Raw genomic sequence first — 25,548 nt, 5'->3', positions numbered from 1 at the left:
AGAAGCACAAGCTGGAATCATGATTGCCGGGAGAAATATCAATCACCTCAGATATGCAGATGACACCACCCTTATGGCAGAAAGTGAAGAGGAACTCAAAAACCTCTTGATGAAAGTGAAAGAGGAGAGTGGAAAAGTTGGCTTAAAGCTCAACATTCAGAAAACGAAGATCATGGCATCTGGTCCCATCACTTCATGGGAAATAGATGGGGAAACAGTGAAAACAGTGTCAGACTTTATTTTGGGGGGCTCCAAAATCACTGCAGATAGTGATTGCAGCCATGAGATTAAAAGACGCTTACTCCTTGGAAGGAAAGTTATGACCAACCTAGACAGCATATTCAAAAGCAGAGGCATTACTTTGCCAACAAAGGTTCATCTAGTCAAGGCTATGGTTTTTCCAGTAGTCATGTATGGATGTGAGAGTTGGACTGTGAAGAAAGCTGAGGCCCGAAGAATTGATGCTTTTGAACTGTGGTGTTGGAGAAGACTCTTGAGAGTCCCTTGGACTGCAAGGAGAGCCAACCAGTCCATTTAAAAGGAGGTCAGTCCTGGGTGTTCATTGGAAGGACTGATGCTAAAACTGAAAACTCCAATACTTTGGCCACGTTATGCAAAGAGTTGACTCATTGGAAAAGACCCTGATGCTGGGAGGGATTAGGGGCAGGAGAAGAAAGGGACAACAGAGGATGAGATGGTTGGATGGCATCACCAACTTGATGGACATGATTTTGGGTAAGCTTCAGGAGTTGGTGATGGACAGGGAGGCCTGGTGTGCTGCGATTCATGGGGTCCCAAAGAGTCGGACACGACTGAGCCACTGAACTGAACTGAACTGAATAAGGGCTGGGATAGAGCAATGGATGAGGCCCCCTGGGAGGAGCCAACACGGTGTGTCTAACGCTACATAGAGGAGAAGAGAGGTGGGAGTGAAGTTCAGAGCCTGAGTAGGAATTTACCAAAGGCTGTTCAAGATGAGGGGATACGGGCTGTTACAAGAAGAGGGAGCAGGGTAAACAGCATCACTAAGTGGAGAAGAAAGAGTTGAACAGGGGGAGAGAACTGAAGAGTTCAATATGGCACCACCATGATGGGTTAAAGCAGGAGATGAGGGTTGAGATGGGCTAGAACAGGAAGTTTGGCAACAGTCAGGCCACACACGTAGTGGACTCTTGAATGGTTTGGATGACACTGGAAAATTCTAATGGAGATTATAGATGTAGCTAATCAAGGAAGATTCTAGAGGATTTGGACTTTTGCAAAGTCACTTAAGTAGAGTGCAGATCAAGGAAGCCGTACCTCAGGAATCCCGTCTCCCCTCTTTCCTACCATCCTGCCTTTCCCGAAGCTCTCTCCGTTCAACTAATGCAGCGAGAAGGAACTGTTTCTCCAACCCAGATGCACAAGAAACAAACCTATCTAAATTTTAATAAAAGTCCTGTTTTCTCAAGGACCCCAAGGTTCTTCTCCCCTTTTCCTAAGGTTCAAAGTTCCTACTGAGTGATTATCTGGAGGATCTGACAGCTGTTCCCTTTATCTGCTCCGTGTTTCTGCAGGAGACCTGTCCTGCATCTTTCAAAATACACTGAAGCACCAGACTCAGCATAGATAACAAAGCCAGTCCCTACTGAACAAAATGTTATTCTTCCTTCCTAAAATCTTTGCTCTCCACTGACAGCTTTGTGCTGAGTGCTTTTTTGCAAGTTCTCTTGGTCATTCGTACTTTGAGGGGATCAATTGGAGATTTTGTTATTTTTCGAATTCTGATTCAAGTCCATGGGATTCAAGTCCTGTGGCCTGAGCTTCTGCATTCTAACCGAGATCCCTGGTGATGTTGACGCTGTGGGCCCATGGACCACACTTTGAGTAACAGGGAATCTGTATGTTAATCGTGTTCTGCTTCTCCAGAGACGTGGCTTCTCTATTTTTGTTCTGTTATTTGGGATATATATATACATATATTCAGCTACCTAACTCAAGAATATTACCTCTTTGAAGGCAAAAAAAAAAATATGCCTTCCACATTTTCCACGTAAAGGTTAGCTACTCTCCTGGGAAATCTTTTAATTCTGATGGCTTCTTCCAATTGATTTGCTGACCATATGCTTTACTGGTTGTCAGCTATCTTCAGGATTCAATTCAAACTCCTCCGATTGTGCAGAAAATGTCACATGTGACCTGGCTCCTGTTCCTTCTCCAGCCGTGTCTGTCGCACCCCCTCCTTCTCCAAGCCACTTCCAGCACTTATGGGATCCTTTCTTATTCCTATGAGGGTTTGGGGGGAGTTTGTGCTTGCATGGGTGCTCAGTTGTGTCTGACTCTTTGCAACCCCATGGTCTGTAGCCCTCCAGGCTCCTCTGTCCATGGGATTTCCTGGCAAGAATACTGGAGTGGGTTGCCATTTCCTTCTCCAGGGGATCTTCCTGAGCCAAGGATCAAACCCGTGTTTCCTACCTCCTCTGCACTGGCAGACGGATTCTTTACCACTGAGCCATGTGGGGTTGTCTAACTGTTATGCAGTTAGTTGCCTCCCCTAACGATTCTGGGGAGTTAAGGAAAGGACGGGGAGTATGTCCTGTTTCTTTTGCTTTTGACTTTTAATCTGGTTAAAAGGTTCTGCGTAATCCAGACACGGGCATGGCCTCTCCTCATATCAGAGGCAGCAAGAAGCTGATCCACAGGGCGTGGGGACGGGACAGCCTCTTCCTTCATCCATCAGGCCCTCTGTCCTCTCTTCCCCACTCTTTTCATCTCTTGCTCAGTCGCTAAGTCATGTCTAACTCTTTGCAACTCCATGGACTGCAATGCAGTTCCATGGACTGCAGCATGCCAGGCCTCCCTGTCCCTCACTATCTCCTGGAGTTTGGCCAAGTTCACTTCTATTGATTTGGTGATGCCCTCCAACCTTCTCATCCTCTGCTGCCCTGGCTTTAAAATATAATTTAATTTAAACTTTAAACCAAATTTAATTTCAACTTTGGTGATGTCCTTCCATCCTCTAATCTAACTTCTCATTATTTTTCTCTTTATATTTTTATCTTGATAATTGTGGTGGGGGGGTGGCATTTCTTAGAATGTCCATCTGAGACATATGACCTTTATTTCTCTTCCTACGTTGGTTTTTAATCTAAGCCTTCATCCCTTGCTTTCTCTTTCCTTTTGCCTCCTGTGTTCAACTGTGCTTACGGTGAATTGGTGCCTGATCAGCAATGGACAGCTTTTCCTTTCTCACTGGCCGACATCTATGCTTCAAGTTGAGCTCTCAAGCATATTCTTCTTTACCAGCTATCCTCCTAGGAAATTGGATGTTCCATCTTTGTGGCCTCCTTCACATCAGTGAGCATGTCCTCATCTCTTTCCTCATCGTAATTAAAGCCTATTACACTCCCATTGGAGAAGGCAATGGCACCCCACTCCAGTGCTCTTGCCTGGAAAAATCCCATGGATAGAGGAGCCAGGTAGGCTGTAGTCCATGGGGTCGCTAGGAGTTGGACACAACTGAGCAACTTCACTTTCACTTTTCACTTTCATGCATTGGAGAAGGAAATGGCAACCCACTCCAATGTTCTTGCCTGGAGAATCCCAGGGACGGTGGAGCCTGGTGGGCTGCCGTCTATGGGGTCGCACAGAGTCGGACACGACTGAAGTGACTTAGCAGCAGCAGCAGCAACACTCCCATATACAAATTAAAACAAATTCTACATACAGTCCCTGAATAGTTCCTAGAGATTTGCATGTGAGCGTGGAGGTGAACACAATCCCTGAGGAGGTTGCAGCCCACAGCTGCTTCCTACTCCAGATACTACATGAGGTTCACTGACAGGCAGCCCAAGTGGTCTCAAGACTGGAATCCTGACAAATACTGCACCTGCCACAGGAATTGATCCAATCAGAGCTTGTTTAGAGGCAAAGTGTCAACAGTGAAGGTCTCCTGGCTTCCCAGGCTACAGACTGTTTTTCCCATAAGCCTTCAAAACACTAAAGATTCATCAGAAACGTCAGGGAAATCCTCCCCCACTGCTTTCTTCCCTAAGTGACTCAGCTATTGTTAGATTGGTGGTTTAGGGCTCCGCGTGAGTGTTTCATCCAGATGTAGGAGGCTTTAGGCTCCGGAACACTCTTCCTATTAAGTGGTGGCCTGAGACCTGCCATCAGAAGAAATAGGCAAGAGTGTTTTAAGTTCTTTAGAGGCTGCTAGCCTATTGCTCAAGTGTCTTCTTGGGTAGATTTCTGTCCTCTTTATGCATTAGATTAGTGGGTCAAGGATAAGTGTTCTCATAAAGAGTGAAGAAGAGCCAAGCCCTTCAGCCGGAAATGCCGGGCCCTGTCCAATCAGGATGCGCTGTAGGGTAGTGCAGAGTACGGGTCGGGTTCATCATCATAAGTCCAGAGAGGTTTGATGGAACCCAAAGGAACCCAGCTGCGGTCCACTCGGCCTTTTAATCAAAGAGCGAGCCTTGCTTCCCAGTAACCACACCGTCCTCAGAAGACGATTGCATTCAGCAGTAAGAATGTCACCGTTGCCACGTAGCTGCGAAGAAATGGGAAACAGCTAAGCCAAACTGGGAAGTCATCTGCAAACAGAACAGTGGGCGGAAACGCTACATCCATTCAGAACTCAGGCACCTGCTGCACGCTGTCACTTTGGGGAAGAATTTTGATCATTTCAGCTTTATAATAACTTTCTGATGCACTAAAAATGTCTTGTCATCCAAGGTCCCACTTGCACATAGAAAGTACAGTGTATTGATCCATGGCCTCCTTTACCTTTTGATTTAAGGCTGATAGAAGGAGGGATCTGGATTTTTCCTTAAATCACTTTCCTGCCAAAGGAGGAGAAAACAAACACAGGTGCTTTAAATTTTTCAAGGTGCAAACTAAATTACACGATGCCCAGGAGTGTGCAGTAGCATTTCTTTGTTTGAGCATGGAATAAAAGACAGATAATTAGGAAATTGGGAGTCTATTAATTTTCCAAATTTACTCATGCAAGAACCACTGAGCTATGGTGATATTTGCTTACCTCGTCATTATGCAAAAATATATTAGCTAATTATTTTGACTAATGCAATTAAGATATGCATATTTAGCATAAACCATACAATAGAAATGTTACAGTCAGCAATTGCTGGGTTGCGCTCATGGGTAGCAGAGAGGCAAAAGTCCCTGCTCAGTCTCCAATGGTAAGCCACAAGATTGCTACAACTCTGCCTGCACTGTTATTATTAGTTTGGTTGCAGTAATTAATTTACTTTACAGCATGACTAGGTGGCAGAGCTAGCGGTGGTATTAATTTTTGTTATGAGACACCTGAAGATGTCAGCTTTTGAGCAGCAGTGTCTGCACCTTGAATTGCTTTAATCAGTGGAAATGCAGTATCTCTTTCAGGGATCCAATTAAAAATGCTATTGTTATTTTTCTTTTCTCTCTAACCCTTACTAATGAATCCAGGAGCTAGAGAAAGTTAAGGTGATGGCAGGAGCCAAGAGGAGTATCTTTACTTCTTAACCTGGGAATCCCACTTGAGCTCTGAAAGACAGATCAAGCTTTCTTGGGCGCCATAATGCTACAGGCTCTTGCTACTTGAAATGTGGTCCATGGACCAGCCTGGACTCACGCCAGGCTTCCTGACTGGGAATATACACTTAACCTAGATCCCAGTGATTAGTGGGCTTCCCAGGTGGAGCTAGTGGTAAAGAACCCACCTGCCAATGCAGGCGACATAAGGAACGTGTGTTCAATCCTTGGGTGGAGGAGATCCTCTGGAGAAGGGATTGGCAACCCATCCCAGTATGCTTGCCTGGAGATGCCCATGGACTGAGGAGCCTGGCAGGTTACAATCCATAGGATCACAAAAAGCCAGACACAGTTGAAGCGAGGCAGCCCACAGGCACAGTGATCAGCACGTATATTTAGAGTTTGAGAAACGTTGCTGGAGAGGAGAGTCCAGAGTCAGCCTCCCATCTCATTGACCTTGGAATGGTTCGATCAGTGATGTGATGTGAGGGGACGCTGGGAAGGAATCCGTGGACGAACATAAACTTCGGCGCCCATCACTTATTCCTCTACATCTGGAAGCATTTCAGCCTCTGGGAGTTTCATAATAAAATATGAAAATGTCTCTCTGCTCCCATTTCTCCCTGTGTCAGCTGAGACACAGGAAGAGTGAATCAGGGAAGATGGGGAGAGAAAAGACCAAGGGAAGAGGAGGTTTGCGGAAAGGGTGGAGTGCAGAAGACGCCTCCACCTCAGAGGATGGAGGGAGAAGTCAGAAGAGGCCTCTCCCCAGAGCCAGAGCCGGGCCCCTTCAGGCCTCGCCCTGGCTCCAGCTCCCCTGGTCTAAGCCTTTCAGCAGGGTGCCCTCCATCCACCCCTCACAGCTCAGTTCTCACAAATCCACACGTACTCCCAGCTCTCTCCCTCTTCATTCATTCTTTCTCCCTTTGTCCTTACACAGGAAGAGTTGTATGGCTCAAATTCCAGCCTTTATGTTACATTTATGCTGAACTTTCCGGAACTTCTTCCTCTGGTTTATCCTGGCTGGCTCTTCCTTCTCTATCCACCCACATTTCAGGGCATGTCATCCTACCAGAAATGCCAAGGAGAGCTTTTGTTTCCCACTCCTGGCCACCAGCTGAGCCTCCACGTTTCACATGGTACGTCTGAAATCCGGACCCTTTCTTCTGCCTCTCCGTTCCATGTCCAGTTCCTAGAATTCTGTGTCTCAGAGTCAAGCTCTGTTTGTCATGGCCTCACTCGTTTCTGAGATAATCTAGGCCAGCACAGTTTAGGAATAAATGAACAGAGGGTGGAGGAGGGGGATTAGTGACAGTGAAAGAGAGATTCTTTTGCTTGTAGAAGCAGCAGGACCAGTGATCAGAATAGAAGTATTCTAACTTATAGTGTAGAAACAGTTTTAAGCTCTTGTTATGGGCTGAATTGTGTTCCAAGCCCCCGCCCTGCAAAAAAACCATATGAATGTCCTAACTCCCAGCACCTCAGAGTGTCAGCATGTTTGAAGATAAGGCCTTCAGATGGGTGACTAAGGTCAAATGATGTCATTGTGCTGCCCAGTCACTTCAGTCGTGTCTGACTCTTTGCCACCCTATGGACTGTAGCCTGCCAGGCCCCTCTGTCCATGGAATTCTCCAGGCCAGAATGCTGAAGTGGATTGCTGTGCCCTCCTCCAGGGAATCATCCCAACCCAGTGACTGAACTCACGTCTCATACGTCTCCCGCATTGGCAGGCAGGTTCTTTACCACTAGTGCCACCTGGGAAGTCCAATAAGGTCATTAGATGGGCCCTAATCCAATACAGGATTTCCCTGGAGGCTCAGAATTTCAGTGAGTACCGAAGAATTGATGCTTTGGAACTGTGGTGTTGGAGAAGACTCTTGAGAGTCCCTTGAACTGCAAGGAGATCTCACCAGTCCATCCTAAAGGAAATCAGTCCTGAATATTCCTTGGAAGGACTGATGCTGAAGCTGAAGTTCCAATACTCTGGCCACCTGATGCGAAGAACTGACTCATTGGAAAAGACCCTGATGCTGGGAGGGATTGGGGGCAGGAGAAGAAGAGGACAACAGAGGATGAGATGGCTGGATGGCATCACTGACTCGATGACGTGAGTTTGAGTGAACTCTGGGAGTTGGTGATGGACAGGGAGGCCTGGCGTGCTGTGATTCATGGGGTTGCAAAGAGTCGGACACAACTGAGATACTGAACTAAACTGAACTGGTGGCTCAGACAGTAAAGAATGTGTCTACAACTCAGGAGACCAGGGTTCAATCCCTGGCTTGGAAAGATACCCTGGAGAAGGGAAGGGCTACCCACTCCAGTATTCTTGCTGGTAAAATCCCAAGGATGGAGGAGACTGGCAGGCTACAGCAAAGAGTTGGACATAACTGAGCAACTAACACACACATACAAACCAATATGACTAGTGTCCTTATAATAAGAGGAAATTTGGACACACACACACACAGAGGGAAGACCATATGAAGACACAGAGAGGAGACGGCCGTCAGTGAGCCCAGGAGAAAGGTCTGGAACTGATCCTCACGGCTGCACAGTTATTAGAAGGAACCATACAATGAATAAGTTTGGGGGGGATCTAATTACACCATAATGACTATAGTTAACAATACTGGATTGTAGGGACTTCCTTGGTGGTCCAGCAGTTGAGAATCTGCCCTGCGATGCAGGGGACTCGAGTTCGACCCCCATTCGGGGAATTCAGATCCCACATGCCACTGGGCATCTAAGCCCGTGCACCACAACTACAGAGAAGCCGGCTCGCCACAGTGAAAAGACCATGAACTGCAGCTAAGACCCGATGCAGCCAAATAAATCAATATTTTTTTAAAAATACTGTATTGTGTACTTGAAAGTTGCTAAGAGAGTAGATTTGAAAACTTACTCTACACACACAAAATAGTAACCGTGTAAGGTGATGGATGTGTTAACCAGCCTTCATGCATAATCACTTTGCAAAGTGTATGTATATCCCATCATCATTGTACACCTTGAACTTTCACGATGTTATAAGACAATTGTATCTCAATAAAACTGGGGGGTTGGATTTTACAGTGAAATAAGGAGCATCCTCTGGTCTTTTTTTTTTAATAATCTTTTTAAACTTAAAACTATTTTGTTTACTTTGGCTGTACTGGGTCTTTGTTGCTGTATGGGCTTCTCTCTAGTTGCAGGGAGCCAGGCTGCTCTCTAGCTGCGATACCCGGGCTTCTCACTACGGCGGCTTCTGTCATTGCAGAGCACAGGCTCTAGGGCCCGTGGGCTTCAGTAGTTGTGGCTCCCAGACTCTAGCACAGGCTCAGTAGTTGTGGCGAATGGGCTTAGTTGCTCCTGGGCATGTGGGATCCTCCTGGACCAGGGATAGATCCTTTGTCTCCTGCATCGGCAGGTGAATTCTTCATCGCTGAGCCACCAGGGAAGCCTATCCCTAGGTTTTTAAGATAAGAAACATCCTCTTTTCTTGGGCTTGGTGATGCTATGGTACAGGGATATGTGATACGTGCTTTCCATCCCAAGGGGTAATGAAAGCCAATCCCTGAACATGCTCCCTGGAGGAATTAAAAAAAAAAAAATGCTAGCATAGGGCCTCCTTTTTGAGCCACAAGGGGCTTTTTGTTGATCCATCAAAGAGTCTCCAACAAGGAGCATGAGTCAGCCGGGTGGCAAACATATTTGTTTTCACATATTAGTCATATATTTGATAGAGTGTATAGCAAATGTATGTGATAACATAAAATATATTTTAAAATTACAAATTTGGACAGCTGTCATGACATTTGAAAGAGTACATTAAAAATCTTGCTATATCCATTTTTAAATTCCATGCCAAATGGCTAAATTTGTCAGCCTTTCCACATATTTTATATTTGTTTGTTTGTTTTGATTTTTTTTTTTTCTCCAAGGAGCTCACCAGGTGATTTCTGGGCATTTGGTCAATGTTCATGAAAAGTCCACTTTGTAAAAGCTAAATAAAAAGTGAGTCTAAGAAGAACCCTGCCCAACTCCACCCAGTTTGTCCTGTTTTCACTGCCTTCCTTGAGCAAAACTGACAAGAAACTACCGGGCAATAAATGGGAGATTTAGCACAGGGTTGGCGGAACAAGAAAGCAAAATTTGGGGTTCAGGAATTGAAATTTCAAACTTTGTGCACTTGAGTTGAATTTGGTGCCGTGTTACATATTCTTCATTTCCTGCAGGGACAGTGGTACTAAGCTCCTACCAATTATGGCCATGAGGGTGCTCCCACTGCTGGGGCCCAGGTTCGATCCCTGGTCAGGGAACTAAGATTCTGCATGCTGCATATGCAGCAAAAAAAAGAAAAAGAAAATTGCCTCGAGGGAACACAAATTTAGAGCAAGAAAATGCAGAAATTCAAATTAAAAAAAAACATTTTGAGTTACAATTTTTTAAGAACAGTAGACAAAGCCAAATAATGCCTCTCAAGAGGCCAGATGAGGCCTGTGGCTGCCATTTTGCAAACTTTGCATGACACAGTAGTTAAAAATACCAGAAATCAAGCCAAAGGAGTTCCATACCATGCTGGTTTCTTACCACACACAAATCCTAAGGAATTTGGCTGTGGGGCTACTTCATATGTAAAACTGCACTGTAAGTATATTTTATATATTATATATGGTTTTGATATATTGTATGAAATTCTCATGGTGGAAGAAACTAGCATTGGCATGATAACCCAATGCATTGAGGGGCAGGTCGGGGGGGGTGTTGGTTTTTATTGGCAATTGCAAGGTGTGTCTTCCTGTCTTCCTGATTTTACTTAGGTTGAATCAAAAGGCTTAAATTGGTTTACTTTGTCATAAAAGCTAAGAGCTGAGAATGAGGAGAGGAGGCCCATGTGCATGATGGTGGCGGAAGGAAGATGGCCCCAAACCCAAGGTTGGCCTTGGGTCACCGAGGGTGGCAGCGTGAAGCTGTCCTTTGGAATAGAGCTAATCCTTAAACTGTGTGCACATCCAAAACATTAGCTATTTGCTGTCAGGCCTTTCTGAGCCACATGCCGAGTTAATTAACACAGAGACGCTTGCTACTGGAACCCTCCAGAGAGGAAAACAGAAAGAGGCGCAGGCTTGAGAGGAGACGGAGCCCTTGGGGGAATGGCAAACACAGGAGCCTGTTCAGTGTTTATTCCTTTCTGCTCTTGTGATACAAGGGCAATGGGTTAGTCAACCCCATTTCTGTTTCATCGTCTGTTGTAATTCCAAAGAAGACATCATCGGTGAATAATGATGCCTTCCTGCATCCCAAGGATTGAACATCAAAACTCTCAACATCCCCTCTATGATGGTCAAAAGGAAGGGTTCAACAAAAAGATGGTCTGCCCCTCCAAGTCAACAACTCTCTTCTGGGAGTCCTTGACAAAAATGATGACCATCGTCTCTACTCATAATGTCGTTGCTATAACCATATTGAAATTTAAATGGATTTATACATTTGAAAGTAAAACATGCCCAAAGTGTTCTAGGTTGTGGTGAGTGTATCCACACATATAGACACACAGATACCTCTTCTTTGTAGTTTTAGGGACTAGTTAGTAGAGAAAACCATCCAGTCGTTCACCTACCTCTTGAATACAAGATGGCAGTGTGTGTCTCTGGGGCTCATGTCTAGAAGTCAAGGCACACTGTGGAGCAACACCATCTGTTGTGCAAAAACCAGCAACCAATGGAAAACCTTTTAATTCTACTGTGAGGGCTAAGAAAATTTGTCTGGACTGTCTTGTAGTAACAGAGATGAAGAAGAAAGGAATAGGAAGGGGGATATCCTGAAAGAGGAAGAAATAAGACTTGAAAAGTAGCAAAATATGATGTCAATATGTCACAGAAGTTTCACTCATGGATGCTGAGGAAGCCAGTTCAGAGAAAGAGGGGGAGTTAGAGAAGCTGCTGGAAGGGAGAGAGTCCCCAGCTGCGGAGTCAGACAAACTTGACTGAGAAAGAGGAATACAGTATGGTCTCACATATGGAACCTGAAAAAACCAAACTCACAAAGGGGAGATCAGATTACCAGAGACAAGAGATAAGGAGGAGGAAGAATGGGAGCAAGCTGGTCAAAAGGCACACATTTCCAAGCATAAGATAGATAAGCCCTGAGGACGTACAGCATGATCACTGTAGCTAATTCCACTGCAAATTGTACAGGAAAGTTGTTAAGAGAGTAGATCCTGAGAGTCTCATCACAAGGAGAAATTTTTTTGTTTTCTTTTCATGTAACTCTCTGAGATAATGGATGTTAACGAAGCCTATTATAGCAATCATTTCACAATATATGTCAATCACACCATCATGCTATATACACTTTAAACTTACCCAGCAATTTATGTCTACTATTTCTCAGGAAAACTAGGGGAAAAAGCAGACAGACCTGGCTCAGGCCTGTGATTCCAGGGAATTCCTTCAATGCTCTATATTTTAGAAATGATGACAGCATCTGCATAGCACGGTCTCAGGATGAGAAAAGAAAATGTACATGTCAGAGGCAATAGTTCAGTTCAGTTCGGTTTAGTCACTCAGTCGTGTCCGACTCTTTGCGACCCCATGAATCGCAGCACGCCAGGCCTCCCTGTCCATCACCAACTCCCAGAGTTCACTCAGACTCACGTCCATTGAGTCAGTGATGCCATCCAGCCATCTCATCCTCTGTTGTCCCCTTCTCCTCCTGCCCCCAATCCCTCCCAGCATCAGAGTCTTTTCCCATGAGTCAGCTCTTCGCATGAGGTGGCCAAAGTACTGCAGTTTCAGCTTTAGCATCATTCCTTCCGAAGAACACCCAGGGTTGATCTCCTTTAGAATGGACTGATTGGATCTCCTTGCAGTCCAAGGGACTCTCAAGAGTCTTCGCCAACACCACAGTTCAAAAGCACCAATTCTTCGGGGCTCAGCTTTCTTCACAGTCCAACTCTCACATCCATACATGACCACTGGAAAAACCATAGCCTTGACTAGACAGACCTTTGTTGGCAAAGTAATGTCTCTGCTTTTGAATATGCTATCTAGGTTGGTCATAACTTTCCTTCCAAGGAGTAAGCGTCTTTTAATTTCATGGCTGCAGTCACCATCTGTAGTGATTTTGGAGCCCAAAAAGATAAAGTCTAACACTGTTTCCACTGTTTCCCCATCTATTTCCCATGAAGTGATGGGACCGGATGCCATGATCTTTGTTTTCTGAATGTTGAGCTTTAAGCCAACTTTTTCACTCTCCACTTTCACTTTCATCAAGAGGCTTTTTAGTTCCTCTTCACTTTCTGCCATGAGGATGGTGTCATCTGCATATCTGAGGTGATTGATATTTCTCCCGGCAATCTTGATTCCAGCTTGTGCTTCTTCCAGCCCAGTGTTTCTCATGATGTACTCTGCATAGAAGTTAAATAAGCAGGGTGACAATATACAGCCTTGACGTACTCCTTTTCCTATTTGGAACCAGTCTGTTGTTCCATGTCCAGTTCTAATTGTTGCTTCCTGAGAGGCAATAGACCCCGGCATTTAAAATCATTGACTCTGGAATAGACAAATTCCTCCTCTTGGTAACCATGTAGCCTTGGGGAAATTATTTAAGATCACCGGGCCTCCCTTTTCCCTGTGTAAAATGAAAATGATATTGATAATACTTATCTCATTTGTTGTAGGGGTTAAATGGGACAATATATGGAACTCATTCCAACCTAGAGAAGGAAATGGCAAACCACTCCAATGTTCTTGCCTGGAGAATCCCAGGGACGGAGGAGCCTGGTGGGCTGCTGTCTATGGGGTCGGACAGAGTCAGACACGACTGAAGCAACTTAGCAGCAGCAGCAGCATTCCAACCAGGGCTTGATGTATAGTGACTACTCAATGTGTATTAACTATTTTTAGGGAGAGTATTTAGCTCAGCATTTTGAACTACAAAGAAGGTCAATTAACAATAGCCACAATCATGTTCACTGCGATGTGTAAAGTTTTGTACAAATAATGCTGTGATGGAACATTAAGGAAGTGCCATTTGGGACTTGCCTGGTGGTCTAAGACTCTGCGCTCCCAAGGCGGGAGGCCCTGAGTTCAACCCCTGGTTGGGGAAATAGAACTTGCACACTTCACCTAACAGTTCTCATGCCACGTGGAAGACCCCTGCAGATCCCGTGTGCCGCAACCAAGAGTTTGCTTGCCATGACCGAAGATCTGTTGTGTCACAAGAAAGACCCGGCATAGCCAAATAAATAAATCAAGATATTTTTAAAAAACGAAAGGCCCTTTGACAGAGATACAGAAACGAGAAGAGAGCCACAGACTAGTGATGACACTCAAATTTCCCCTGCACCCCAAGACAGAACACAGGAGATGTCCCCGACTCATCCAGACGCAGGCCAGGCTGGATCACCACGGTTGTGCCCATCACCCTTGGCCTCGGCAATTCGCAAACCCAGGCCACGCATCTGGGTTCAGAGAGGCATGCCAAAGCCCCACAAGGTGATGCTGGAGAAACACCTCGGACTCCACAGACAGCACCCGCTCCGGACGGGGCCTGTCTCCTCTGTGCCTGGCCTGCATCACACCTCACAGCACCCCCACCACTGCCGCCGCCATCATTTTGGCTAATTTTGCATTAGCCATGTGGACTGTCGGATGGTTTCTGCTGTATTTTGTTGCCCTTTCAAATATTTCTTAAATAGAAGATTGTACCATCTGGTGGACAATCTGCCTGTGTGCTATCTCACCTATCACAGCATGGATCCACTCCTATTAGGGAAGGAGAGAGGGAGAGAGGAAACGCCGTCTGCTAGAACGCTGCCTCTGGCCGCCTGCAGCCCCCGTGTCGCTGCGATGCTCTCTCTCCCCCAGAGGTCGGGTTCTGCCTGCACAGCAATCAGCGTCTAGGTGCTGAGCAAATGCTTCTCCCACTCACGGCATGGCCAGGAGATTACTCGTGGGGCCTCAGGGAGCAGACGTCTCCATAGATAGACCCTTCGGACCTGGGTTGATATTTCACCTATAGGAGCATCACATGGTGATCCAGGGCACTTCATACGTGCAGCAGAGCGTGGCCAAGTCCCAGCTAAATTCCACACATGTGACTCTACCAAGTCAAGAAATTGATTCAAGGAGTTCAGAATAGTAATGGTACCTAAAGAAGGAAGCAGTCTGCAGATACATTAAGGCATATTTATGTATCTGTGTGCGTGTCTGTATGGTTATTATGTAGCTCATGAATCTTGATGGAGGGGCTTAAGGCATATGTACCTCTTTTTCTGCTGTGTTCGTGCTCTAAGAGCCTACTAAGTGCCTGCTCTAAGTCACTTCAGTTGTGCCTGACTCTTTGTGACCCTACAGACTGTAGCCCTTCTGGCTTCTCTGGCCATGGGTTTCTCCAGGCAAGAATACTGGAGTATGTGGCCGTGCCCTCCTCCAGGGAATCTTCCTGACCCAAGCATCGAACCTGCATCTCTTATGCCTCCTGCATTGGCAGGCAGATTCTTTACCACTGCTGCTGCTGCTGCTGCTAAGTCGCATCAGTCCTGTCCAACTCTGTGCGACCCCATGGACTGTAGCCCACCAGGCTCCTCTGTCCAAGGGATTCTCCAGGCAGAGTACTGGAGTGGGTTGCCATCTCCTCCTCCTGCTGCTGCTGCTAAGTCACCTCAGTCATGTCCGACTCTGTGTGACCCCATAGACGGCAGCCACCAGGCTCCCCCATCCCTGGGATTCTCCAGGCAAGAACACTGGAGTGGGCTGCCATTTCCTTCTCCAATGCAGGAAAGTGAAAAGTGAAAGTGAAGTCGCTCAGTCGTGTCTGACTCTTAGCGACCCCATGGACTGCAGCCTACCAGGCTCCTCCGTCCATGGGATTTTCCAGGCAAGAGTACTGGAGTGCGGTGCCATTGCCTTCTCCGTTCCTCCTCCTAGAGAACATCAGTTGCACCTGGGGAGAGAGAGAGAACTGGTGTTTCTGGTTTAAAAGATGAGGCTGTCAATGGTGGCAGTGAGAGCATTTTCTGATAAACTTTGTTTAATGGGAACAAAACCAACTCTGATGATTTGTTTTCCATTTGGGGTTGAGTGCTGTGGTCTCAATGAGACCCATGGCAGAATCCCAAATGAGTTTCAAGCACGGCAATTGTCAAGTAGCTAAGAATGGGAGATCTTGAACAAAGCTGCCTAGAGTTGGACCCAGGCTCTACCTTCTACTAAATGTGTGACCTTAGGTAAACTGGGCTTCCCAGGTGGCTCAGATGGTAAAGAATTGCTTGCAATGAAGGTGACCTGGGTCAGGAAAATCCCCTGGAAAAGGGAATGGCAACCAACTCTATTATTCTTGCCTGGAAAATTCCATGGACAGAGGAGCCTGGTGGGCTACAGTCTGTGGGGTGCAAAGAGTCAAATATCACTGAATGACTAACACTTTCACTTTAGGCAAATTGACATAACCTCAGCTTCCTCATCTAGAAAATGGATACAATAATCGTACTTACCTCATAGGGCACTTCCTATACGCAGACACTCTTCTAAAGACTTCATAAATCAGTCAAAGAAGAAATCTTGTCCTCAGTGGAAATACAGCATAACGCCAGTGCCCACATGAACTTGTGTTAACATCTGCACCCCATTGTCCATGTGGCCAGACAGTCAACGTCACATAAGCCCAGACTGAAGAGCGAACTCCCTTTCCTCCCACACCGCATAGATAAGGGCTGTACTTAGGCCACTCTCTGCCTCCCACTGCTACCCCTCTGTGACTTGAGATACGGCAGGATATGAGCAATTTGCCAGCTCAGCAGATAAAGACGCTCTACTTCACTCCAGTTTAAAATGGCATCTGCATTGTTACCTAATACAGTTCCTCCCAATCTCCCACTAAAAGACACATATAATAAAAGGAAAACTCACCACAAAACCCAAAACTAAGCTCAGCGGATAACCTGTGGTCAGAATTCTAATTCTACTAAGTATAGATTCCTACTCATTACAAGGCTGCTGGAACTGGACTTAGGAAAACCATTAGTGGCCCACCATACTTTGTCTCATTAACCAGAAGCAGCCTCATCCGGCCAAAAGTAGATCAGAAAATTCTTCACTTCTCCCCCAGTACCTTCTCCCTCATGTCTACCCACTGAAGGAAAAAAAAAAAAAAACACACACTGGCCTTTTCTCTCATTGCACAAGTGATGTTTCTGAGATAAAAATTTAAGCCAGCATTAGTGGTTACTCTATGGCAGGCATTCTGCCAAGCACTTCATCAGTGTTAATGTATTTAATGCCCACAAGGACCCAGTGAAATAGGTACTTCATCTTTATCCCCATTATAAAGTTGAGGCAACAGAGGCACAGAAAAATTATTTTGTCAGAGTCTCACAGCTAATAAATGACAGACTGGGATTTGAACCCAGGGAGTCTAGCTCTAAAAGTTGGATTTGTAAATGCTATATATGTCTCAGTTATTCCCCTCATTCCTCATTCTTCCACATCCATACAGACACAAAAATTTTAAATATGGAAGTTTTTTAAATCAGTTTTCTCATGTTTCATATTTTTGAACCTGTTATTCAAAGAATGGCTTCCATAATAGAATTCCTATTTTGAGCATCTTTTGACAATAATAAAAATAGCTAATATATATCAAATTGGACATGAACTTGGACAGACTCTTGGAGATAGTGAGGGACAGGGAGGCCTGGCGTGCTATGCAGTCGTGGGGTCACAGAGTCAGACATGACTTGGCAACTGAACAACAATGGCAAAATAGATCAAGCACTCATTAGGATTTAGGGACTGCGAAGCATCTCACTTAACTCTCTTAATGCTCCAGTGAGGTTGGTACCATTATTATCCCGAGAGGGGAAACTCAGTCACAGAGAGGTTAGCTTCCCCAAGATGACAGACCTTGTAAGTGGCCGATTGGATTCAGAAACTGCAGCCTGGAGCCAGAATGCTTTCTCTTCATCCCTGTTCTTGCCCTTCCTAATCCTTTAAGGGAATTCCCCGATACAAGCCTCAGCTTACTCTCTCCTTCTATCATGGACCACTGGGAATGAGGACTGTAGAAAAGGCTGCCAGTGTCTCCCTCATCTTATCTCTCATAGCTCCAGTACGCTGCAGGGGGTGTCTGTGTTGACTGCAAAGATGATCCTATGTTGGATTATGAGTGACATGCAAGAGCAACCTCAGAGCAGCCACAAATCCCCATGAGGGGCTCTCATTCTAGAACATCTCTGTCCAGTAGAACCTTTTGTGATGATACAGACATTCAGTACAGCATCTCGTAGGCACAAGTGGCTACTGAGGGCTTGAAATATGGCTAGTGAGACTGCAGAAACAAATTTTTAATTTTATGTAATTTTAATTGTGGATGAGAATTTAAATTTAAGCAGCCACAGGTGCTAATCCTTAGACCCAGGAAGACCTTCCAGGCACTTGTGTCCAGCATACTTAGCTTGCATAGCAGGAACTAGAGAAATTCTTGCTTTCATAAAAACTGGGGCAGAGAAGTTGTTCCAACAATCCCCAAACAGAAGATGGACCATCCCCATCCAGACTGTCTATGGTTCTTAGTGGGGAGCCCACGAGCCATCCTGTCTCACCCATTTTGGTGACTTCATTTCCAGGAAGCTACCAAGACTACCAGTTATCTCTCTGGAAACCACATTCTTTACTCATAGTGTTTGCCATGGTGCTTCAGAGAATCTGCAAACATTTCATTTGAACTGCAATTTTAAATATGTTTAATCACTCAAACAGTAATTTAAAACACTCGAGGGATATGAACAAATTCGAGACCATAAACCATAACCTGGACTATCAGATTAACTAGTTTCTATGGCAATTTGAGAATCCTGCTCCTGTAGCCATCTCCAAGGAAGCAGACGATGTTCTGAAGTTACAAAGTAAATTTAATAAAAAAGAAAAATCTAACCATATCCCTCTACTTACATGTCTGAATCAAAATCATCTCCATACTCTGTAACCAAAACAAAAATTTGTAAGTAAAGAGGGCAGAATTGGGAAATGAGATCACATGGCATTCCTAATCCCACAGTTTCAAGTTTTTTGTGTTCAACCAAACGGTTTCCGAATTCTCGAGTGCTTTAAAATAAAGAAAGCTTAAAAGTATAGTGGTACAAGTGGGTAAATTACAAAATAGATTCAAGGTACTCCAATGCTCCGCTTGCTGCTTTGCATACTTCAATGCCACATAATGTTTTATCTGGAACAGAGGATATTTTCCTGCTTTATAAACAAAAATTTTGACAACCACTGAGTATAATGTTGGAGGGTCCAGCAAGGTGTAAGATGACCTCACACCAACATGGAAGTGTTCTTTCCACTCACTCATCGTGAGCTCATCTGTGTTCAGTCAGTTCAGTTCAGCCGCTCAGTCGTGTCCGACTCTTTGCCACCCCGTGAATCACAGCACGACAGGCCTCCCTGTCCATCACCAACTCCCAGAGTTCACTCAGACTCACGTCCATCAAGTCAGTGATGCCATCCAGCCATCTCATCCTCTGTCGTCCCCTTCTCCTCCTGCCCTCAATCCCTCCCAACATCAGAGTCTTTTCCAATGTTAAGTGGGCTCAAATAGAGAGGTGACAATATATTAGATTTCAGCGTCACCAGGAGAGAAGCCAAGTGAGGATAGCTAGCATCACCTTGTCAATGTGCTTCAGACCAAGCGCAGAGGGTCTATTGACTTCACAAAGTGTGTTCCTGTTTGTGATCATTCAGTACTTTAACGTAGGAGCTCAAATACCTGTGAGTGTTCACTAAGGCTTTAAATATGCCTTCCACTTACCAGGTGGTGCTAGTGGTAAAGAACCTGCCTGCCAGTGCAGGAAACATAAAAGACACGGGTTCGATCCCTGGGTCAGGGGGAAGATCCCCTGGAGGAGGGCAACCCACTCCAGTGTTCTTGCCTGGAGAATCCCATAGTCAAAGGAGCCTGGTGGGCTACAGTCTCCTGGGCTCGCATAGAGTCAAACAAGGCTGAAACAACTTCCACACATGCCTCCAGCTTACTCCTTCCTCTTTCCTTACCTTTAGAATTAATTTTCCAGCCCACACACAATTTTGGTGGCTGGCTTCCTTTTTAAACTGATGGATGACTGCAACAATTGCTGTTGCATTTTTAAATGTACAGGAAAAGGGAGGCCAACAACATGAAGACTGCAGTTGGGTGTCAATACTTTAAAGAACATACATTTCAACGGGGACTTCATTTGGTGAATGTCTGTGAAAACCAAGAACCGAGGGGAAAATGCCTCTGCTAAAGACCTCAAGAGAGAGCATCCAGTATGATGCAAAAGGGACCCCCAGAGGGAAAGGGACCACACCAGGGTCATCAAGGGGGGTGAATTCTCTCACAGGATGATTTCTTCTGCTTATCCTAACCTCGTCCACGCTTGCTTATTGTAGGATAATTTCTCTAAGCACCTCTTCTCCCACAACACCTTGGAAAAGAAAAAGAAAAAAAGGGGGGTGGGGGGGGGGGAAGCTGCTTTATTTTACAGCTAATTTGCTGTAAGCACATAGCCCAGCTGCTCACAATGAAGTGAAAGAGGAAATGAGAACAGAGGGAACCTTCTAATGAAGGCGGGCGGGGGAGCAGTAAGGAGGTGGAAGGATACGAGATGCTGTTTGTATGATTAAAGATGAGCAAAAACCAGTGGTAAGCAGATACGTGCATCTTGAGCCTTGGAACAGAGAAATAAGAGAGAAAAAATTACAGAAGAGCAAATATTTGTTCGAGATGGTATTTTAACTGGCCCAAAGAAATCTCTCCCACGTTTCCATGATACAACGTTATATTACATTTTAGATTTTGCTCTTGAACATACTATCACTGACCTATTATTTGTAGACAGGGATAATTGTAAAAACAGATGTTAAAAAATTGCAATTCTGTAAAAATAAATTGTTCAGAGAGGTGAGTTTAGTTGATCAGGAAATTTAGCTGAATGGGAAAAGGTTCAGATGAAATGATTTGGGGACCATTGGGAAAATGGCATCCTAAACTTCTGAGTTAGCAGACTGCATGCCTCGTTCTTACCAAATATTTCCTTATAAAAACAAGAAAGATCACATTCTTTATCGTGTGTTCTTCTTTCTGCCAACTCAGCACGCACACACACAAGCCCTCCCTCCTTCACAAGACCTTCTCTAATTCCTTCCCCTGGGTGCCACATCAGAATGGGGTGCATTTTAGACTTTTCGTACTTTTTCAAACCACAGAATGCGATATTCATATGGAAATGAAGAATTTCCTAAAGTTTCAGCTCCTATAATGTAACTGAGATTGGAGTGGGGGGGCTTATGGGGCAGGAAGGACAGCTTATGAGCTAGGAAATAAATAGATTTTAATATTCAGCTTTAAATAAATGTTCTGAATTGGTCTGGATGATAATAATGCCAAAATAATTAATTTGAGCCTGGCCTTCTCATTTGTCAGTGAGAGTAGGTTGCTGTGCTCCAAGGCTTCTATGAAACAGTTCAAGGGTAGGCCCATAATCCCTCGGAAGCTCAGGGCTCCTCTGTATGTCCCTGGTGGAAGCGGAGGCTTCATTTCCTCTGACCTGGCTGGGGGCTCGGGTAGGGCCAGCCTCAGAATCCTCACTCTGAGAACTGTTTCTGCACCAGGGGAGCTCCTGACCCCACCTCATATCCTGTAGAAGTTTTTGCCTGCTGATCTGCAGAGGAAACCCACACTTATAGTTGCTATTTGATAGCAACGATTGGGAATTCCAAGTTCCAGTTTAATCCTGCTGGGTACATTGGAATAATTCCTTTATTCTCCTGGAGACAAGGATTAGGGACCGCTGTAGTGGACAGAGCACTCTCCTTGGCACAGTGAGACAAGAAGTTCCCAAAATTCTGAAAATAAAAAGTAAGTAGTAAAATGTACTGCAAAAAACTGATAAAGCTCTGGGCAGCTTAAAATTGTCCAAATCTTAACATCCTCAAACTGGCAAACAAGCACATACCTAGATCCAGGTTCAGGAATGATAAAACAATGACAATAATTTTTTTAAATGCCAAAAATGTACTTCTCTTATATTTGGAAAACTTTATGTTTTAAGAATAGAAAAAAATTTTTTTAGAAAGTCATTGATATGAAAGAACAGAGTGAAGCTTTTTTGGAGCATAACAGAATATTGATAGGTAGGATCAAAAAGATGATAAATTATTCTGTTTTTTGAAGTTTGCTGTCTACTTTTTCTCGGCACTTCATCACCTAAAACTTTCTCAGTGTGTTAACCCAAATGGTTATGGGTCCATTCTGCACAACCTGTGTAGAAGAACTGGAAGAGTACTAAAAATATAGGAAGGAATGGTATAGTAGAGTACTATACAGCCATGAAAATAAAGGGGGAAATGTCTCTGTATAATACTTACGAGTAATCCCGGGATATATTTTGTTGAGTAAAAAGAGAGAAATTGAGTGTAATTTACTGCTGTGATTCTAAGAAATAGGAGGCATAAATGTATCTATAAACTAAGCATATTTATAAGTGTTCAAATATGTATAAACAAGTAACTCTCAATCAGGATTTTGCCCCATGGGGGATATTTGACAATATCTACACATATCTTTAATAGTCTCAACCAAGAAGATGCTACTGGCATCTAGGTGTTAAGAGTCCAGGGATGCTGCTAAACAGCCTATTGATACTTTAGATGATTGATTAACAAAACGAGATGAAGTTAGAATATTGCTTTTCCTAGTGAATTAATGTATCTAGGCAATGATTATCACTGGCTGTTCACATCACAAAACTTAGACATTCTGTGAGTACTAATGGAAGAAATTGCACTGCTTAGGAAATATTCTTGCCAAATAATTAAACCTGGATCCAGTGAAGCCTCGAGATCTCACCACCACTTACAAAACACAGAATACAATGAAATAATACCTTGCAAACATAATCAGCAAAATCCAGATACTGGAAAATCCTTCAATAAATAAATTGCAAGGGGAAAAAATGATAATGGAGATGGAATGTAACAGTTTTCAAAAGTTAAAAGACCTCAACTATTTAATGAATTAGTTGGACTTTGATACTAACCAAAAAAAATGTAAAAAAATAAAAAAGATTATAGATGATTGGAGAAATCTGATCACTGATAGATATTTGATGATCAGATCAGATCAGATCAGATCAGTCGCTCAGTCGTGTCCGACTCTTTGCGACCCCATGAATCGCAGCACGCCAGGCTTCCCTGTCCATCACCAACTCCCGGACAAAGGCGTTTTTAATTTTTTAGATCAATAATGGTATTATTGGTCTTTTTTGAGTTCTGTTATTTTAGCGTCATTTACTAAAAGGATTTATAGATGAAAGGATGTGGTGTTAGGGATTTGTTCAAAAATAATCCATTCAGGGGAGGGGTGAGTATAGTTAAGACAAGACTGACAGAGTGATAATCACTGAACATGAGTGAAATGGGCATACGGCAGTTCATGATATTAGTCTATTTTCATATAAAACTTGAAATTTTCTATGATGAAATGTTTTCAAAAGCTTGAAGATGAATACAAATAAAAGCTCCAACGGCACTCCTTAGTGTCTTGCCATACTAGAAATCCTTCACAGCAAGCATTCTGGTGGAGATGTGTTTGCAGGAAGCATGCTCTGAGAAGTGTTCTGTGAGCATCTTAGGAGTGGTATCTACACTGTACAGATGATCTTACTTGTAAAGCAGAAATAGACACAGACGTAGAGAGCAGATGTGTGGATGCCAAGAAGGAAAGAGCAGGTGAGATGAACTGGGCGACTGGGATTGACATATACACACTGTTGACACTACGTATAAAATAATAACTAATGAGAACCGACTGCATAGCGCAGGAAACTCTACTCAATGCTCTGTGGTGACCTAAGTGGGAAGGAAATCCCCCTAAAGGGTAAGATACACGTATACGTATGAGGCTTCCCAGGTAGCGCTGCTGGTAAAGAATCTGCCTACCAATGCTGGAGACATGGGTTTGATCCCTGGGTCGGGAAGATCCCCTGGAGGAGGGCATGCAACCCACTCCAGTATTCTTGTCTGGAGAATCCCATGGACAGAGGAGCCTACCTATAGTCCATAGGGTCACAGAGTCAGACAAGCCTGAGCATCTGAGCACACACACACGCATGGCTGACTCACTTTGCTGTGCAGTAGGAACTAACGCAGCATTGTAAAGTAACTATACTCTAATAAAATTGTTAAATAATCAATTAACCAGTAACAGCAAAAAAAAAAAAAAAAAAAACTATTATAACATGATTCTCAATGCTTCATTTCCTGACAATATGTCTTCTTAAATAAGCAATTATTCAATTATTTCAGAAAGTTTCTTTGCTCCCATTTTCCCTTCCTTCAGAATAATATAATAATAGTAATAATCAAAATGGTAATAATAAGTACACTCAAACCAAGGTTCTGAGGAGTATAAAGGCCACACCAATAATTAGGCCATGCCCTTCTTCAGTCTGGGCTCAGTAAGTTGAATTTAAAATTACAGATGGTCCAGAGTATAATTTACCATTAACAGCACCAGCCTAATCCCTTCAGTTCAGCTCACTTTCTTTCATAACTGAACTCTTCCCAGTGCCAAGGGCTGTGATACAGGAGGCACTACAGGGATGCATAAGACAGACTTTCTTCTCTGCAAACTTGTAGAAGCAGTGGTGGTTGTGGTTTAGTCACTAAGTCGTGTCCAACTCTTGCAACTCTATGGAGTATAGCCCGCCAGGCTCCTCCATCCATGGGATTCTCCAGGCAAGAGTACTGGAGTGGGTTGCCATGCCCTTCTCCTGGGAATCTTACCAACCCACAGATCAAACCTGGATCTCCCGCATTAGAGCCAGATTCTTTACCAACTGAGCCACCAGGGAAGCCCATAGCAGGGACATAAGCAAATTGACAATATAGCAGAGTATATACAAAAACAGAAGAATGCGGAAAGTGGGCAGGGAGGATCATTTTCCCCAGGTAATAATAAGGAAAGCGTCTCAATGACCCCTAATGACCTAACTAGAGCTTTGAAGTCCACGACACAGAGGGAGGCATTTCCATATTGAAGACATAAGGAAGCCAAACCCTGGAGAACCCATGGTCACCATGCTATCCTGTTTGGGATGGCTTTCAAGGAGAGTAAGCTCAATTTTTTTAAGAGATGGTACAAAACCCCAGGGCTTTGCAGGTGGCACTAGTGGTAAAGAACCCGCCTACCAATACAGGAGATGCAAGAGACATGGGTTCGATCCCTGGGTCAGGAAGATCCTCCGAAGGAGGGCATGGCAACCTACTCTAGTATTCTTGCCTGGAGAATCCCATGGATAGAGAGCCCTGGAGGGCTCCAGTTCATAGGGTTATAAAGAGTCAGATAGGACTGAAGCAACTTAATACGCATGTATGCACACGACACCCCAGACCTAGAGGAATTAAATAATTTCCTTGGGATCCTTCAAGACTCCCGCGGCCTCAGCAGGGAAGTTGGCTTGCTGTATGCAACACTGCCCACAACCCAGTTCACTGTTGCTCAGGATTTATCGGCCACAAAAATGGGTTTAACCTTCTGAGCTTCATTTGGCACCTCAAGCTTTCCCCCTCAAACGCTGTCTCCCACCCCATCTGCCTGTGACAAGACTCCTTCAAGGACCAGACGTCTCTAAAATTAGGCATGGACGGAGATTTACACTGATTCTCTCGATTCAGTCCAGACACGTCAACTTTCCTGGAAGCCAGCAGATAGTTCCATAAATTACTGCAGCCTTTAACCGCCCATCTATTTTTGAAGTGTGGTCTATATCAAATGCAAGTAAATCTGAGTTGTTGCCTCAATAACTCTGCCTCCTTTCTTTTCCTGTTCACTTCTATCCCCAAGTGTACTTAGCTGGCAATACATTTAGAGCTCAGTATATCTTTCTTCCCTTTTTTTTTTTTTTTTTCCAGACTCTGGAGGATTGCGAAGAGGGGTGGCACTTTTCATTTCGGGATATGTGGAAACAGAAACTTCAGCACATCGGTTCTTAATATGCACCCTGCTTAA

The sequence above is a fragment of the Bubalus bubalis genome, chromosome 22 (genome assembly GCF_019923935.1).
Source record: "Bubalus bubalis isolate 160015118507 breed Murrah chromosome 22, NDDB_SH_1, whole genome shotgun sequence".
In the NCBI taxonomy this organism is placed as follows: Eukaryota; Metazoa; Chordata; class Mammalia; order Artiodactyla; family Bovidae; genus Bubalus; species Bubalus bubalis.
Note: the sequence above shows the minus strand (reverse complement) of the source record.